The following is an 18881-nucleotide window of genomic DNA, read 5'->3' as shown; positions in this document are numbered from 1 at the left end:
ACCACCTCCTACACCACCTCCTACATCACCTCCTACACCACCTCCTACATCACCTCCTACACCACCTCCTACACCACCTCCTACATCACCTCCCACACCACCTCCCACACCACCTCCCACACCATCTCCTACACCACCTCCTACACCACCTCTTACACCACCTCCTACATCACCTCCCACACCACCTCCCACACCATCTCCTACACCACCTCCTACACCACCTCCTACATCACCTCCTACATCACCTCCCACATCACCTCCCACATCACCTCCCACATCACCTCCTACACCACCTCCCACACCACCTCCCACACCACCACCCACATCACCTCCTACATAACCTCCTACACCACCTCCCACACCACCTCCCACATCACCTCCCACACCACCTCCTACACCACCTCCCACACCACCTCCCACACCACCTCCCACACCACCTCCCACATCACCTCCCACACCATCTCCTACACCACCTCCTACACCACCTCCCACACCACCTCCTACACCACCTCCCACACCACCTCCCACACCACCTCCCACACCACCTCCCACATCACCTCCCACACCATCTCCTACACCACCTCCTACACCACCTCCCACACCACCTCCTACACCATCTCCCACACCACCTCCTACACCACCTCCTACACCACCTCCCACATCACCTCCCACACCACCTCCTACACCACCTCCCACATCACCTCCCACACCCCCTCCCACACCACCTCCCACATCACCTCCTACACCACCTCCCACACCACCTCCCACATCACCTCCTACACCACCTCCCACATCACCTCCCACACCACCTCCCACATCACCTCCCACACCACCTCCCACACCACCTCCTACACCACCTCCCACACCACCTCCCACATCACCTCCCACACCACCTCCTACACCATCTCCTACACCACCTCCTACACCACCTCCCACACCACCTCCCACACCACCTCCCACATCACCTCCCACACCACCTCCCACATCACCTCCCACACCACCTCCCACACCACCTCCTACACCACCTCCCACACCACCTCCCACATCACCTCCCACACCACCTCCTACACCATCTCCTACACCACCTCCTACACCACCTCCCACACCACCTCCCACACCACCTCCCACATCACCTCCCACACCACCTCCCACATCACCTCCCACACCACCTCCCACATCACCTCCTACACCACCTCCCACATCACCTCCTACACCACCTCCCACACCACCTCCCACATCACCTCCCACATCACCTCCTACACCATCTCCTACACCACCTCCTACACCACCTCCCACACCACCTCCTACACCACCTCCCACACCACCTCCCACATCACCTCCCACACCACCTCCCACATCACCTCCCACACCACCTCCTACACCACCTCCCACACCACCTCCTACATCACCTCCCACACCACCTCCCACATCACCTCCTACACCACCTCCTACACCACCTCCTACACCACCTCCCACACCACCTCCTACACCACCTCCCACACCACCTCCCACATCACCTCCCACACCATCTCCCACACCACCTCCTACACCACCTCCCACACCACCTCCTACACCATCTCCCACACCACCTCCTACACCACCTCCTACACCACCTCCCACATCACCTCCCACACCACCTCCTACACCACCTCCCACATCACCTCCCACACCCCCTCCTACACCACCTCCCACATCACCTCCTACATCACCTCCCACACCACCTCCTACATCACCTCCTACACCACCTCCCACATCACCTCCCACACCACCTCCCACATCACCTCCTACACCACCTCCCACACCACCTCCCACACCACCTCCCACATCACCTCCTACACCACCTCCCACACCACCTCCCACATCACCTCCCACACCACCTCCTACACCACCTCCTACATCACCTCCCACATCACCTCCCACATCACCTCCTACACCACCTCCTACACCACCTCCCACATCACCTCCCACATCACCTCCTACATCACCTCCTACACCACCACCCACATCACCTCCTACACCACCTCCCACACCACCTCCCACATCACCTCCTACATCACCTCCTACATCACCTCCCACACCACCTCCCACATCACCTCCTACACCACCTCCCACACCACCTCCTACACCACCTCCCACACCACCACCCACATTACCTCCTACATCACCTCCTACACCACCTCCCACATCACCACCCACACCACCTCCCACATCACCTCCTACACCACCTCCCACATCACCTCCTACTCCACCTCCCACATCACCTCCTACACCACCTCCTACACCACCACCCACATCACCTCCTACACCACCTCCTACATCACCTCCCACATCACCTCCCACACCACCACCCACATCACCTCCTACACCACCTCCTACACCACCTCCCACACCACCTCCCACACCACCACCCACATCACCTCCTACATAACCTCCTACACCACCTCCCACACCACCTCCCACACCACCTCCTACATCACCTCCTACACCACCTCCCACACCACCACCCACATCACCTCCTACATCACCTCCTACACCACCTCCCACATCACCACCCACACCACCTCCCACATCACCTCCTACACCACCTCCCACATCACCTCCTACATCACCTCCCACACCACCTCCCACACCACCTCCCACATCACCTCCCACACCACCTCCTACACCACCTCCTACACCACCACCCACATCACCTCCTACACCACCTCCTACACCACCTCCCACACCACCTCCTACACCACCTCCCACATCACCTCCCACATCACCTCCTACACCACCTCCCACATCACCTCCTACACCACCTCCCACATCACCTCCTACACCACCTCCCACATCACCTCCCACATCACCTCCCACACCACCTCCCACACCACCTCCCACACCACCTCCCACATCACCTCCTACACCACCACCCACACCACCTCCTACACCACCTCCTACATCACCTCCTACACCACCACCCACACCACCTCCTACACCACCTCCTACATCACCTCCCACATCACCTCCTACACCACCTCCTACACCACCTCCCACATCACCTCCTACATCACCACCCACACCACCTCCCACATCACCTCCCACATCACCTCCCACACTACCTCCCACACTACCTCCCACACCACCTCCTACATCACCTCCCACACCACCTCCCACACCACCTCATACACCACCTCCCACACCACCTCCCACATCACCTCCTACATCACCTCCCACACTACCTCCCACACTACCTCCTACACCACCTCCCACACCACCTCCCACACCACCTCCTACATCATCTCCCACATCACCTCCTAAATCACCACCCACATCACCTCCTACACCACCTCCCACACCACCTCCTACACCACCTCCCACATCACCTCCTACACCACCTCCCACATCACCTCCCACATCACCTCCTACACCACCTCCTAAATCACCTCCCACATCAGGATGCCAGCCTCGCACACATGAGCACCGTAGCTGCTCTTCGTGGGCAGAGAGTGAGGGAGAGGGAGGAGAGAGAGAGAGAGAGAGAGAGAGAGAGTGAAGAGAGAGAAGGTGAGAAGGAAGGGAAGAGAGAGTGAAGGGAAGATGGACAGAGGGAGCAAGTGAGAGAGTGAGAGAGAGAAAGAAAGAGGGAGAGAGGTGAGAATGAAGGAAAGAGAGAAAAGGAAAGATGGAGAGAGAAGCTTCAGGCAAGAGCTAAATTCTGCTGCATATTTAACCACTGTGCAAGTAAAGTTGTGCCATCCAGAATTCAGTGTTTGTGACTATCATAACCCCAGGCTCTGTCAACAACTATTTTGGCATTTAGCTGTGAGTGTGGATCTCACACAAATTTACACATAACACACTCATCATTCAAACACAAACACACACACACGCACACGCACACGCACACACACACACACACACACACACACACACACACACACACACATTACACAGGCCAACAGATCTAGGAGTTGCAGGCCACATAGACAACACATAATCGAGATGGAATAGAAAGACTGCTAGATAAAAGGGACTGGATAGTAGAGATTGGAGTATTGACCTAGACATCATGCCCATTCTGATTGGATAAGAGACACTGGAGTATTGACCCAGACATCATGCCCATTCTGATTGGATATGAGAGGCTGAAATACTCACCCAGCCCCGTCTGACTGACCTAGCTGAACTCATTTTCTGAAGAATTCTCGTGTAGGTCTCCTCAATTCATATGAAAATAAATGTACTGAAAATAAAAGGTGTGTGTGTGTGCGTGTGTGTGAGAGAGAGAGAGAGAGAGTTGGGGGGGGGCTTTCCTGCTTCGTTCATAGTTGAAATTTAAAAACCGATTTGACTTCAAAAGGTGCCAGCTCACATACACTCTGAGCCACAGCTAAGAAAGCCCACCTTTTACAAAGGCAGCATTACTACAAGAGACCTGCTAGCAAATAAAAAAGCCACTTTGATAGCAGAACAAAACACTCTGTCAAAGTCTGTGTAATTCTGAGCACTAGATCCCTTTACCATCTTACTTACCTCTCTCTCTCTCTCTCTCTCTCTCTCTCTCTCTCTCTCAGGATTGCAGCTCCAATCTAAGCCATGCTGTTGGTTATAGGCTACAAAAGTAGTGGTGTCTACATCTTACAGTCCTGAAGCCTCATTCAGCTAAATAAAGATGCACAGTTTTCCATCTATTTGGCTAAATAACTAGATATTTACTAAACCGTACGTCATCATGTATTGCTAGCCCAGTGTTAACCTGCATATGCTCACTGATATTAGCAAGCTGGAAGGTTATACTGGAACCGACCCAAGCTGAGATGAACAGATAAACAGGCAGAGATTTAGCCAAAGAAGAGTGCACATGAAAAATAGCCCTGATATATTTTCGCTTACGATAGTAGCCTACTGAAACTGGAAGATGATTGTGTAAAACTGCCATCGTGCTATCAGTTTAGGACATGAGAATTTGAACCCTAGTATTTTAAATCTGAAATGATAATGCAGTAATTATTCTGAGTCCCTGGTGAACACACACACTCACAGCTGTGCACAGAAAACCATTTTTCTGCCATCAAACTCGAGGCAGAACATAGCAAGAAGATCCATGTTTGTCTCAGCCAAGCATCTGAACACGTTTCATCCTTTTTCATAGATTTCTTTTTTGCTTTAACGTGAAATAAAATAGACATGGAAGCATTAGCCTAGAATAGATGCTGCGTGTTGGTACATATTCTGTGTACTGAGTCTGAAAAAAATACCTACGATGTACAAAGAGGCTGCAGCATGTTACTGTTATTGTACCTAAGCATAACACCCCCAAAAGTAAAAGAACAGGTGGCACTGAGTATATATATATATATATATATATATATATATATATATATATATATATATATAAAATACACACACACATTTATCTAGATGTGTATGTGTGTACGTGTGTGTTTGTGTCTGTGTGTGTGTATTGTGCATGAGTTTGTTTGCGCTCCTGTGTGCGCATGTGTATGATTGTGTATGTGGTTATGTGTGAGTGTGTGTATGGTTGTGCATATATGTGTGTATGTGTGTGTGTGTGTGTGTGTGTGTGTGTGTGTGTGTATGCTTCAAGGCCGCACAGAGCAACCTGATCACAGATGCCAGTTGTGCAACCCAAACGCTCTCCCACTCCCTGCACTGCATCAATTATTTACCATGTTTATCTATGCAATTTGACGGCTGCTGCAAAGCAAAGCTCTTCACAAATCGGTTGGAGCCGCAGCTAGAGGCTAAGTTCCCTCCAAAAGACCTGCACGAGACATGGTTGAGACCTGCACGAGACATGGCTGCGACCTGCACGAGACATGGCTGAGACCTGCACGAGACATGGCTGAGACCTGCACGAGACATGGCTGAGACCTGCACGAGACATGGCTGCGACCTGCACGAGACATGGCTGCGACTTGCACGAGACATGGCTGAGACCTGCACGAGACATGGCTGAGACCTGCACGAAACATGGCTGAGACCTGCACGAGACATGGCTGAGACCTGCACGAGACATGGCTGAGACCTGCACGAGACATGGCTGAGACCTGCACGAGACCTGGTTGCTCTGCTCCCTCTACTGCAGCTCCAGTTCAAGCTAATAGTGCCGCTATTGTCTGCAACTGTTCCAGTCAAATGCCACAAAGCAGTCAAATCACACCTGCTATCAGATGACAAAACACGCAGCCAGCTCCCCTTTGAACGCACCAGCCATAAGCATTCAGACTGCGGCTGCATCAATATGCACACGGACATATTTCTGAGCGTTATATGTTATATTTTCTTTGGCTTGTGTGCCACAATTCATATCTCTTTTTCTTTGCTGTGCACAAAAACACATAAATGCTGACAAACACTTAGGAGATGCTGTAAGATACTTCTTGCTTCTGATAGCCCGTGTTATAAAAACGTTGCTCTGCGCTTGACCATGCAGCAACAACCTTGCGGGTCCCGTCCCTATTGGACGGCACCTGCTTGTCTCCAGCTTGTCTCGCCGCCTCCCCCAGTGTCCTACGACGTGACTGGACTGAGTCAGGGTGGGAGGGACCAATTAGGAAAAAGCAGCAGGGCAACAAAGCCACTCTGCCTGTAGACTGTAGTCTGTAGACTGTAGTCTGTAGTCTTGTAGACTGTAGTCTGTAGTCTGTAGACTGTAGACTGTAGTCTGTAGACTGTAGTCTGTAGTCTGTAGTCTGTAGTCTGTAGACTGTAGACTGTAGACTGTTGTCTGTAGTCTGTAGACTGTAGTCTGTAGACTGTAGCCTGCAGACTGTAGTCTGTAGACTGTAGACTGTAGTCTGTAGACTGTAGCCTGCAGACTGTAGTCTGTAGACTGTAGTCTGTAGACTGTAGCCTGCAGACTGTAGCCGCTGTGTTCCATAACATCAGGCACAGCCGAGCCTGCGCGGGACGCTCCAAACGCAGCTAGTGAACGCGATGCGCTAATTAATGGGGCAGCCAATAGACACCGGGAACAGGTGAAGTGGCGGAAGCTAAACTGTGAAAACAGAATGGCGAGATTCTCCGGCAACTCGTGAGGTCTCGTGTGGAACGTCAGCGAGAGGAAAATGCTTTTTTGTTTTTGCATACACGCGCACACACACACACACACACACACACACACACACACACACACACACACACACACACACACACACACACACACACACACCTCTCTACAGATTTCCTCTTTTTTGTGCACCAAAGCTGGCATTTAGCGGAACACAGGCTGAGAGTGGATACAGGGAAGCCAATTACCAGACAGATGTCAATGTATGCGCTACAATACTAAAGGGAGTCCAATTACCACACAGCTGTTATGCTTCTCCTACCCCCCCTCTCCTCTCTCCCCCTTCCAACACCTCCCCTTCACTCTCCCCTTTTTTACTCCCTCTCTCTCAAGACCTCCCTCCTTCCCTCCTTCTCTATCTTGCTACTCATATCACTCTCTCTCCAACTATCTCTCTCCCTTTCTCCCTGTCTCTCTTTCTCTCTCTGTCCCTCTCTCTCTCTCTCTCTCTCTCTCTCTCTCTCTCTGGGGCTGCCCCTTTGAGGATCACTGTGACCCACCCACACCCACACGCCCACCCCCACCCCTGCTGCTTGGCAAATAGAAAGGCTGAGGATGTCAATCTCCATGCTCAAATGCAAGGGGGGCTGAGAGAGAGAGAGAGAGAGAGAGAGAGAGAGAGAGAGAGAGAGAGAGAGAGAGAGAGAGAGAGAGAGAGAGAGAGAGAGAGAGAGAGAGAAAGGGGCTCGAGGGGGGGGGGGGGGGGGGGTACACATATCAGGACCAGGGACAGCTCCCAAAGGACAGCTCTCTCTCCCTCTACTGGTTTGCTGGTTGCTTAACAGGAGCCTCTTGTGCTTTGATACACACACGTGCACAGACATATATAAGTGCACATTAATGCAGGAGCACGCACCCCCCCGCACACACAACACACACACACACACACACACACACGACTACGCCATTCCACCTACTCTCACTTCCTCCCTCTCTCTCCCTCCCTCCCTCTCTTTCTCTCTCTCTCTCATGCTCTGAATGGGATTTGTTCTCCTTTAGGACTCTTTTGTAGATGGCTTGGCTAATTTTCCCCTTTTTCCTTTGTCCCTGTCAGGATTTTTTGGTAATTTTTCTCTTTCCCCAGATTACTGCTGCATTACTACTGTACAATGTCCATATGTATTTACTGAATGGAACAGTTAACATTATTTCCAGGGAACTTATTAGCTTTAAAAGTGTCGTACACGTATGCTTTTTCTCTAAGAGAGAGAACGGACCAAATTCTCAAACATTTCTATATTAAAATGAATGGACATGATGTGGTGCAGTGACTTAATCCCTTTGATATCATAAGGGAAAGAGACTCGTTCTGCTTTAAACCAACTAAATAACTCCAGTCCATTGTTTAGACTCCATTTCAAGGTGCTGCTCCCACATGGGTGTGTTATACTACAGGAGGACCTGTCTGCCCCCTCCCAGATATCAGTCACAGAACCGGGAGGGGCAGAACCGGGAGGGGCAGGGTTCTGTACCCAGTAAAGTCACGCCTGAGATACGCCGAGCAGCGGCACTCAGACTCCCTCCACACACGGGGTGGCAGCACGGGGCTGAGTGACCTCACTGGTGCTGACGCGCTCTGTCATTCCTGCACCGTGTGTGTGTGTGTGTGTGTGTGTGTGTGTGTGTGTGTGCCCCCCCACAGGGACGTCATGCTAAGAGGGACATGCAACATTTCCACTGAATTTGGTTAGTCCAGATCAGATCCACCTGCCTTCTCTCCTTCTGCTGCGCTATAACACACAGCAGCGACCATGCGGGGAACAATCGGAGAGGCAGGCAGGGGACTAGCAGCAGGTATGGAGGAGTGTTTGCTGATCCCTCCCTCCCTCTCTCTCTCCCTCCCTCCCTCTCTCTCTCCCTCCCCCCCCAACACCTTCTCTCCCCCCTCGGATCAATATGAATCTAATAGAGCAGGGAAGGAGTTCAGAGAGTTCATCTTCACCCCGCCATGCCTGCAGGCACACACACCACCACACACTGTTCACACCATGCCGCCCTCTCTCTCTTTCTCTCCCTCTCTCACTCATTCTTTCATTCCCTTTTCTGCCTATACCTCTCTGTACTCTTGCATCCACTGCTGCTCATCCCTTCGTCTGGAGTATGGCTGTGGACTTCAGCAGGGGAGACCAGACCCATTCAACACGGTTCGGTCTCAGCGTTCCAAATACATGTTTGAACATCTGCCACGTATCCATGTCATAGGGCACACGTAACATGATCGCATGTCATAGGAACACGTAACATGATGATTACAAGCACCATTCACAGAATCAGCCAATTTTCCTTTGTCCAAATGCACTCTTGCCATGCTGGACCTCAGGAACAGGCCAGTGCTCACAGCCCGTCTGAATGCCATTAACTAGAGCTACTGTTCATAAACCCATGTTTGAAATATCAAGGACTGGCAACAAAGCTCTCTAGTTGATCAAGATTCTGAACATGTGGGTGTTTCCTCTGTTAATTCATAAATCTATATGAAGTTCCATAATTTTGTCTACTTAATAGATAAAACTTCCATTACACCTGCAGGAGTTCTGCTGGGCCGTGTAGGTTACCACACAGGCAAATTCATAACCTAACGGGCATGCAGAATGTTCATTAAAAGTGACTTGGAAATAACAGATGAGCGGAAGCGTGAATGCTGCCGTCAGCTCTACGGGAACGTGAACAGGAGCTCCGGCAGTTTAACGGGAAACGAGCAGTAAGACGTTCAGCGCGAATACAGATTAACAGAAGCGGCGACGCGGTAACGGGAAAAAACATCTCGAGCTTTGTGACGCGCTTGGCGCACGGCGCGCGCTTTCCACTTGATGGACGCATAATCGTGATAAATAAAGTGTTTGTAAACGACAAAGCAAACTACACCAGGAGGAAAACAAAACACAAACACAGTAATTGATGGTCTTCGACACATCTGGATCCATTGAGATGGTCCACTGATAAACATGATTTCAAATCACCGTTTTACACGACAGCCCTTCTTTGACGGGGTCTCTAAAGGCTGTCACGACTGAACGCATCTGTCACTGTACAACATTTAAGGAACAGACAAATACTCACCGCTTGGTTTTAATCCTGCCAGCGGGTAAAACACCGGAGGAGACGACAGAAATCTGAAAGAAGACTACAGAAAACCTACATAATAGCCATACTGGGGAAACGCCCCCTCCAACCAACTACATTCTCTCTCTCTCTCTCTCTCTCTCTCACACACACACACACACACACACACACACACACACACACGCACGCGCGTGCACACACACACACACACACACACACGAGCGCGCGCGCGCGCGCACTCACATCCTGAAGAAAATGAAAAGGACTGGGAAGAGATCGGAGTGGCACGAGCCTAGCGCTCAGACCCTTTATCCTTCGTTAGATCTCTGTCTCTCTCTCTCTATCTCTCTCTCTCTCTCTCCCTCTCTCTCTCCCTCGATTTCGGTATCTTCCCATTGTTGCGTCTTACGTGGTCCAAAGGGGTGCGGTAGAGAAAGAGGCGATTTAGTGTTGGCACAAATTCGATTCCATGAGCAAAAGGTGTAATTCAAACCGTTCTCATTTGATCCGCTCTTACACTTCTGCACAAGGAAGATTGTCGCCTCCAAAACAACAGCAGTATTAACATCAATGGCAATAATTAGTATAAAAATAGTATTCATGTATGTATGTATATTATTATTAGTAGTATTGTTGTTGTTATTATCATTATCATTATTATTATTATTATTATTATTATTATTATTATTATTATTATTATATAAAGTCAATGGGATGTGTAGTTGCTGTCAATAATCATCGAATTTTACATTCACAGTGGAAAACAAAGATAATTGAATTCAAAGAAGGGTAAAAGGGTCAGATTCAGAGGAATGGAAAGTAATTAAACTGGAGTAAAATTGCCAAGAGGCCCCCTCCTTAAAGCAGATGGCCCTTGACAAGATAGTGGTATGATTAATTAATTTTCTCATCATCATATTTCCAAAAATAGATTAAGAGCCAAGCTGCCTATTTGACTATTAAAGGAGCTATATGTAAGATTAAAGCAATGGGGCTTTTGCCATGCTGTTGATAAAACAGGTCAATCCAGAACTCCAGCTTGGATCATTTTATCCATTTGGTTTGTACCCCCCTTTGTGGTTCTGAAAGCCAACACATTCACTGATTTTTCAAGGAACTGGGCATGGTGGGCCAGACTGTTTGAAATAACAAAATTAGTTCTGACAGAAGCATCTACATGTTCATTGGCTCATTAAGATGGATTTTATAAGGTCTTCAGCTAATGTGTGGGAGTGCCATTGAACACAACATTTAAAGCACCCCCCCCCCCCCCCCCCCCAAGGCACTTCTCCTGAGATGGAATGCTGAGACCAGCTTGTGACTCTATTTGACCAAAAACACTACAACGTCTCACAGTAAAACGTCAAATAAGCATAGCAATAATGTTTGATGAATGAATGAGTAAATTGCTGGTCACCACGGACGTAGGTTTTGGGGGGGGACGGGGGGGACATGTCCCCCCCCACTTTTTCAAAAGCCGGTTTTGGTCCCCCCCAGTTTTTACAGTTAAAACCAAATATTTAAGTAGCGACGAAGTCATGTCCCCCCCACTTTTTAACGGTTAAAAAAACAATATCCAAATAGCGACAAATCTAGCACTAGGATCATGCAGCTCCGAGCTCCCACCCCCCCCCCCCCCCCCCCGGCTCAACAATTTTTGTTCACAGCGCCCCCCCCCCCCCCCCGCTCAACAGTTCGCCACCCCCCAGGTTGTGTCCCCCCCCACTTATGAAATCAAAACTACGTCCATGCTGGTCACCATGTTTAAATTATCTGCATATAATTCACATTTATTAAAAATGTAAAAAAAGGGTGTAGCCTAAACAGTTTTAAGTCACTCTCACAATCACTCCAGTGTTAAAGTAGACTGACGTGACCTCCACTGGAGTGATTGAACACAAAGCATGTGTTTCTGTAGCACGCTTTAGCCATGTGCGTGCATGTGTGTTGTTGTGACAGAAAACCCCAGCCTGGCACTGTTGCATGAGCTTTAGATTGTTTATAGTGGAAGTAAATACCACTCCAGCCTAAAGATAGATGATCACAGCCTCAGTCCAAAAGAAGGGCAGGACCTGGACCTGTGCCCATCTAAACTCTCTCTTGCCATCCACACGTGTATCTAATTGAATGGATTTTCAAAATATACAGCATCTGTTAAATGCTATCATTCATCATTAAAGCAACACAGCACTATTTAATATACCTGACCAAATCATATATGCTGAATTCCATCTATGAATATAGTTCTTGAAACAACACAAATGCATAGGGCACAGTTAAAGCAAATCATACCCCCTCAGACACAATGTGTCCCAGTCCAGCCGAGCGACGGGTTTTCCTGCAGCGTGTGCAACGTCTCCTCTGCTGTCCTCTGTCCCTCTGTCTCCGTGCACGTGCACTAGCCTGTTCTTGTGCGTTACACAACTGCAGGATGAAGATCGTGGGCCAAAACCCACCTCATCCATAACTCTCCAGAACTCGTTTTTCTGCTAAGTGTGAAAGCCAATTGGCACGAGCCAAGCCAAACCAAACCAGTTTTTATGGTGATTTGTGGAAAATCCAAGATATTTTAAAACTTCAGGAAGCATCCCTCCCCCTCAAGCCCACGGTGAACGGGGGTGTCATCAGCCTCTATCTCTTCATATTTCTTGAGTCGTGATACTGCAGCGAATACTAGAGCAGCCCACATTCGTTGCATTTTTGCAACTATGATTAATGTGTGTTCATCACACATAACACTCTTTCATCCCTCCCCCCCTTACTCTGACATGCACACCAAGAGTCAGTCTCTCTCTCTCTCTCCTCTCTCTCTCCTCTCTCTCTCTCTCTCTCTCTCTCTCTCTCTCTCTTCGTGGCTATATTTAGTGGCAGGTTAACTGCCCTGTCAGAGGTCTGATTTGTATTCCTGGCATGGTTCAGTGTCTGAGGGTGCAGCAGGTCCGAACAAAAGGAACCGTTTGAATATGTACCACTTTGAAAGCTCAGAGAATCGCCATCCTGTTCACCCCCCCCCAACACACACACACACACACACACACACACACACACACACACACACACACACACACACACACACACACACACACTCTCTCTACTGCCACCTGCTAATGGAGGAAGAGAGAGAGACAGAGAGAGAGGGGGGGGGGGTTATGGAGATTTGGTGCAGGAAAATCACTGGGACACAAGGACCTCATGTGTTAACGCTTCCAACTGTTAGAATCTTCAACTAGATTCACAGCAGGGGTTCATCAAAGAAACAAAGTAAACTTTGATTAATCAACTCAAAGCAGTGTTTGATTTGCAAGACATCTGGCAGAATGTCAGCTGAAATGCGCACAATTTTCAGAAATTGTGTTTGATTTTAAGATAACGAGCTGAATGCTAAGTAATATTCTGTTGCTAAATGTGTACAGGGAGTGCAGTTTTTCTGGTATTTTTCTGCTTGAAATGTGTGACACAAATGCGGATGTATACTAATTAGATTTTTAATGCTGCAATTTCAGACAAAGGAGCAAAACATTAAACCTAAAAATATCAGAGTCCTACCCCCTTATGCCCGGCAGCTGTCAGTCACCGCGCTGTCAAGGCTAGGCTCCGCCCCCTGCTGCCCTTGACCTGCTACTGTACACACACACATGCTACTGTACACACACACAGCTCATCTGGCCTTTGATAATGACATAATTAGCTGAGTCAGGTCAGTTCGAGTCTGCAAAGCATATTAAAAAAACATGGCGAACACATTCGGGTGTGAGACTGGGGCTCAGTGCTTTTATTCTTCCACACACTGAGAATCAGGTGGAACTTTAAAGATCCTTCAGGAGATAAGCTACCACCTTACTCCAAGAGGATCTTTAATCTAAGTGATTATAATATCACCACAGCACGCGTGGACATCAGTGGCTTATTGAGCAATGCGGGATCCAGACCCAGGGATGTTAGTCTCTGAAGTGATGTATTCTTTCAGTGTATCAGGAAACATTTAGAATGCGAAACATTCCTAGAAGGGACGCGTGAAAATGAGCTCACACCCGATCGTCCTAAAACGGTTTTGGCTCAACACAACACCACTCAGCCACTTAATCAATATCTAAATCAAAGACATATCACAGCACATTGTCCAGTCTGTATTCACCAGTGCCATCTGTCTCAGGATCACGCAGACATGCCGTCTGACGCCACACTAACCAGCACAAGCAGGGCACCCGTGTGGGTAAAACCTACCAAGAATGATGCCACTAACTACATGGCAACATTTGAGGTGACAAGACAAGCTACTATTGTTTATTTCACTAAGCTGATAGCAGATGAGATCCATGAGCTTCAGCAACCTTATCTGGAATATAAGCAATGTGTGGCTGGTCATGAAGCTACACTAGACAGCTAAGAACCATCCATTACAGTGTCTTTTTTTGTTTTCCTTTTTTAAAATGGCAAAAAAAATGTTTTTTTTTCTTTTTACCCATGTCAGTCCTAGTCAGTTCTCCACCTGCAAACCTAGAAGGGTGAAGCTAGCATGTGTGCACCCTGCCACCATCTCCGCCTGTCAGTACCCAGGAGAGCATGCACACTGGAAAGCGGTGCCTGTATTGCACATGTGATTAACCTTGATGGACCCGATGATGTGCTGTATGGAGGAGAGGAGGTGAAGCTTCCAGCCACCCCCACCCACCCGGAGTGTGGACGATTGTCCTTTTGTGGTCTCCCAGCTGGGAATCAACCCCGGCTCTCTTTTACGAAAGGACGGGTGTGAAGGTGTGTATGGCATGACGAGATTGTGACTCCAGTGTTTCGTCTAAATATCTACAGAATCTTGTCATGACTTCAAATTGTGAAATACTTGAGAATGTGCTGGTGATCCAGTCATCATCGCTACTGTGTCAGCCAAACGACGGGTAATTGTCACCACTCAAGCAGAGCCGTTAGCTCAGCGCTCTTCTCTAATGTCAAAGCAGGCTGGGGTGAGGAGCAGGACGAAAACATCTCAGCTGGTTTGTCATTTCCCTTCTTTCATTTCCACTTCAGGACAACCCTTGGACATTTATTAAGTCTCTTTTTTCTCTGTTGCTGACATAATCACTCGTAACAGCTGAATAGCTCTGAGTTCTCACTGCATGAAGCGGGATAATTCCTCTATGAACATGACATGACACTGGTGACATTTCACGTCAGTGCCTGCCAAACTGCCTACCAACCTCTCCCTCGGTGAGAACATGATGCAAGCCATGCTTCCCATACTGTAACAGAGAGAGAGAGAGAGAGAGAGAGAGAGAGAGAGTGAAAGACAGAGAGAGAGACAGAGAGAGGAAGAATCAATATTTTTATCAAGACTCTTAAGAAATGAATGTCTTGAGGTAGTTTCTCACCATTGCTCTGTGAAGTTTCACACTTCTTAAACTGTGACAGAATGAACCCATGAAGGAGCACCACACAGGTGCCTCTGTGTATAATGTCAAGCTAGCTAACTGTAAAGTATGACCAAGAATGTGTGATTGATGGGGGGTGAAGACCCCTGCTTCTCCTCACCTCTACTTTCTTTGCCTGTCCTTCCCTGCGAGTGTGTTTATATGTGTGTGTGTGTGTGTGTGTGGTGTGTGTGTGTGTGTGTGTGTGTGTGTGTTTGTTTTAGGTAGGGGCACAGGGAATACTTAGAGAGAATGACAATGGCTCGAATTGTCTTGTGACACAGTGATGACGATGTCATGCTATTGATCTGTAGAGGGTTAGCCTCTCTGGGAGATGTCATGGGACTGGAAGAAAAAGGAGAGATAGAGAAGGCAAGAGGTTAGACAGACAGAAAGAGAGAGAGAGTAAGAGAGAGAGATATAGGGAGGGAGAGGGAGAGAGGGAGGATATTGCATGAGCAGGTGATGCTTTGCATCAGTCCAAATTTGACACAAGGGAGAGTAGGTGAGAAAAAAGAAGACAGGTATGTATTGTTAAAGTGTGAATTACTCTCTTTCTCACTCTCTGTCTCTCTCACACTGTCTCTCTTGCTCTCTCTCTCTCTCTCTCTCTCTCTCTCTCTCTCTCTCTATCTATCTATCTATCTATCTATCTATCTATCTATCTATCTATATCTATCTATCTATCTATCTATCTATCTATCTATCTATCTCTTGGTAGCTTTTGTGTTCACCCATCTCACTTTCTGTAACTGGCCCAAGCACTCAATAAGATTTAGTTTGTCTATCCAATTTAGTCTCTTCCAGTCCAGATTCTCGTATTCCCTTTCTCTGTGTGTGTGCGCAGTGTGTCTTCCTGTACACAGGACAGCACGACTGACTGTTTGCAATGATCTCATCTGAGATACTGATGTCTTTGTAACTTTGTTGACTTGTGTGTGTATGTGCATGACTGTTTACTCTTATTGATTCTCTGGCATCAACATTATTCCTCTTTCTTCACTACAATAACCCCTCTCCTTCCTTCCCTCTCCTCTTTTCTTCTCTCCATCTTCTTCTCTTGTCTCCTTTTCCCTTCACTCCTCTCCTCCCCTCTTCTCTCCTCTCATCTCCTCTCCTCTCCTCCTTTCTTCTCTTCACCTCTTCTCCTCTCCTATCCTCCCCTTTTCTTCTTTCTCTTCTCCTCCCCTCTCCTCTCTTCTCATCTCCTCTGTTCTATCCTCCCCTCTTCTTCACTCTCTTCCTCTCCCCTTTCCTCTCTTCTCTTCACCTTCCTCCTCTCCTCTCCTCCCCTGACCTCTCCTCCTGTCTTCTCCTCCCTCTCTCCTCTCCTCCTCCATAGGGGGACAGTGTGAAGCCAGGGTCCTGCTGGAGAGCAGGGTAATGGTCAGTGTTGAGGAGGGCTAATAACATTACGGAGGCTTTAAAGAAAGGGGGAGGGAGGAGCTTTGGGGGGAAGGAGTGGGGGTTGTTGGGTAATGGGGGTTGTTGGGTAATGGGGGAGGGGCAGGTGCAGCTCTAATGGCTTTTTAAAAAGGTTACAGCATGTCTCTCTGCTCTCATAATGGGGCCCTGGCTGCGCTGGAAATGCATTTTCCGGGAAAGATAATGTTGGAGTGAGAGGGGGGCCCTGAGTACCGGGTGGGGGGTGGGAATGTGGGGGGGGGTTAAAGTAGAGAGGGGATGGATGGAAGAAACAGATAGATAGATAGATAGATAGATAGATAGATAGATAGATAGATAGATAGATAGATAGATAGATAGATAGATAGATGTGATAGCTAAGAAGCAGTGTAGAGGCCGTTGAGGTTCCCTGTATTAATAATTAATTACATATTATCTTTGGCCTCTGCACTTAAATGTCCAAACAGTGTCTCAGCACCTCTGTGGCCACTCACAGTAATTATCCTTCCCCCAGTGCCTGGCTCAGTTGCAACACGATTACATTTTTCATCCATTTTTAAGAGCCGCTGATGCAATCACTTATATCAAATCGCCTTTTGGGAGAGAGTTTTAGTTTCTGTCATTTATAATGAAGAATTTGCTTTTTGTTGTAGAGAGAGAGAGTGAGAGAGATGAGAGAGAGAGAGAGAGAGAGAGAGAGAGAGAGAGAGAGAGAGAGAGAGAGAGGAGAGAGAGAGAGATCAAAGTTCTGTCAAAGATATTTGTTCTGAGGTGGCTGTGTTTATTTTCCTAATCATATTGAGATCTGGAGTGTTTCATATTTTGAGTGTGTACTCGGCATAAACACAGAAGGTGCTACAGGTGCCCGGTCTCCGTGGTGACCAAACCCAACTAATTTCTCTTTCAATCACGTCTGGAAGAGGCCCGCCTTGTTTGCGATTATTTACAGAGCACGTGTACAGCTTTTTTTTTCGAGACAATACAATTTCCTTTCGGAGTCAGTGTTTTTCACCAGAACATTTAACCAAATGTCATCTGCCACGTCTAGTGATGACTACATGTGGTCCCTGTAGGGCTGAGGGCGCGCACCCGCGGCACAAGGGCGTAGGGGCCGAGGACGAGCACGCAGTGTCCCGAAGGCAGAGTGCACTAGCATGGAGAAAGACGTGTAGCTTATCAATGGTGATGATTCACTCCCTGTTCACTCCTCCAAAACCCACTTTAGATCAATTAGCCGTGAGCTCATCTCTGCTAACTGGGGTTGGGGTCAGGATGACCACATGGACACATTGTCTGTGTTTGATGCACGACCACTGGTGCCACAGAGGCGTTCAGGCTGTGATACTGTAGCAAACGCAGTACTGCTTGGGTTATTCATTTGTCGCACTGCAACCAGAAACACAGAAAAAAGATCAGACAAAAACTGGGGAAAGAACTTATTCAAGCTCTGAATGCATTTAGGTTTGATACTTTAATAATTTAAAAAAAATTTTTTTTGTGTTTACAGCAGCCATAATCTGCTATGGAATCTTCAGACGAAGAGCAATCGGATCATCTGTGCTCCAAACATACCCGGAACACTGGCCTGTTTTACTCCAGCAACAAAAGAAACGGCAGGTTTAGATGAGTCCATGGTGCAGGCCACAGCCGCCCGTGTGTGATCAAGAAGGATTCGCTCCCTCTAGTGGCAATATAAGGCGTCCAAAACAACACGACTCGCCACAATAAGTTCTGTGACTAAGAGATAATTTTGCACTTATGCAATTTTACCCCCTACTGGCGATACTCGGGTACTGCAGTGATTTGAGTATTCCACTCGAGTACCGAATACATTCGTAGTTTGAACGTAATCGTTGCAAAAACGCTTTCCCACTTCAGCGTTGTCTCATTTGGACGTAGATGAGCTTAAATGTACAACCAAGGCCTGCAGGATG

The 18881-nt window shown here is 48.3% G+C and overlaps 1 long non-coding RNA gene across 1 annotated transcript in view; it reads right to left on the bottom strand.

The window, feature by feature from the left end:
* LOC143489585 (uncharacterized) overlaps positions 1-10237 on the bottom strand; it is a 20518-nt gene extending 10281 nt beyond the window's left edge. The window contains exon 1 of the long non-coding RNA XR_013124716.1: positions 10136-10237. This is a non-coding gene — a long non-coding RNA (uncharacterized LOC143489585). The remainder of the gene's footprint in view (positions 1-10135) is intronic.
* Between the last annotated feature and the right edge of the window lie 8644 nt (positions 10238-18881).

The sequence above is a fragment of the Brachyhypopomus gauderio genome, unplaced genomic scaffold, assembly GCF_052324685.1.
Source record: "Brachyhypopomus gauderio isolate BG-103 unplaced genomic scaffold, BGAUD_0.2 sc63, whole genome shotgun sequence".
Lineage (NCBI taxonomy): Eukaryota > Metazoa > Chordata > Actinopteri > Gymnotiformes > Hypopomidae > Brachyhypopomus > Brachyhypopomus gauderio.
This window is presented reverse-complemented; position numbering and strand designations above follow the sequence as displayed.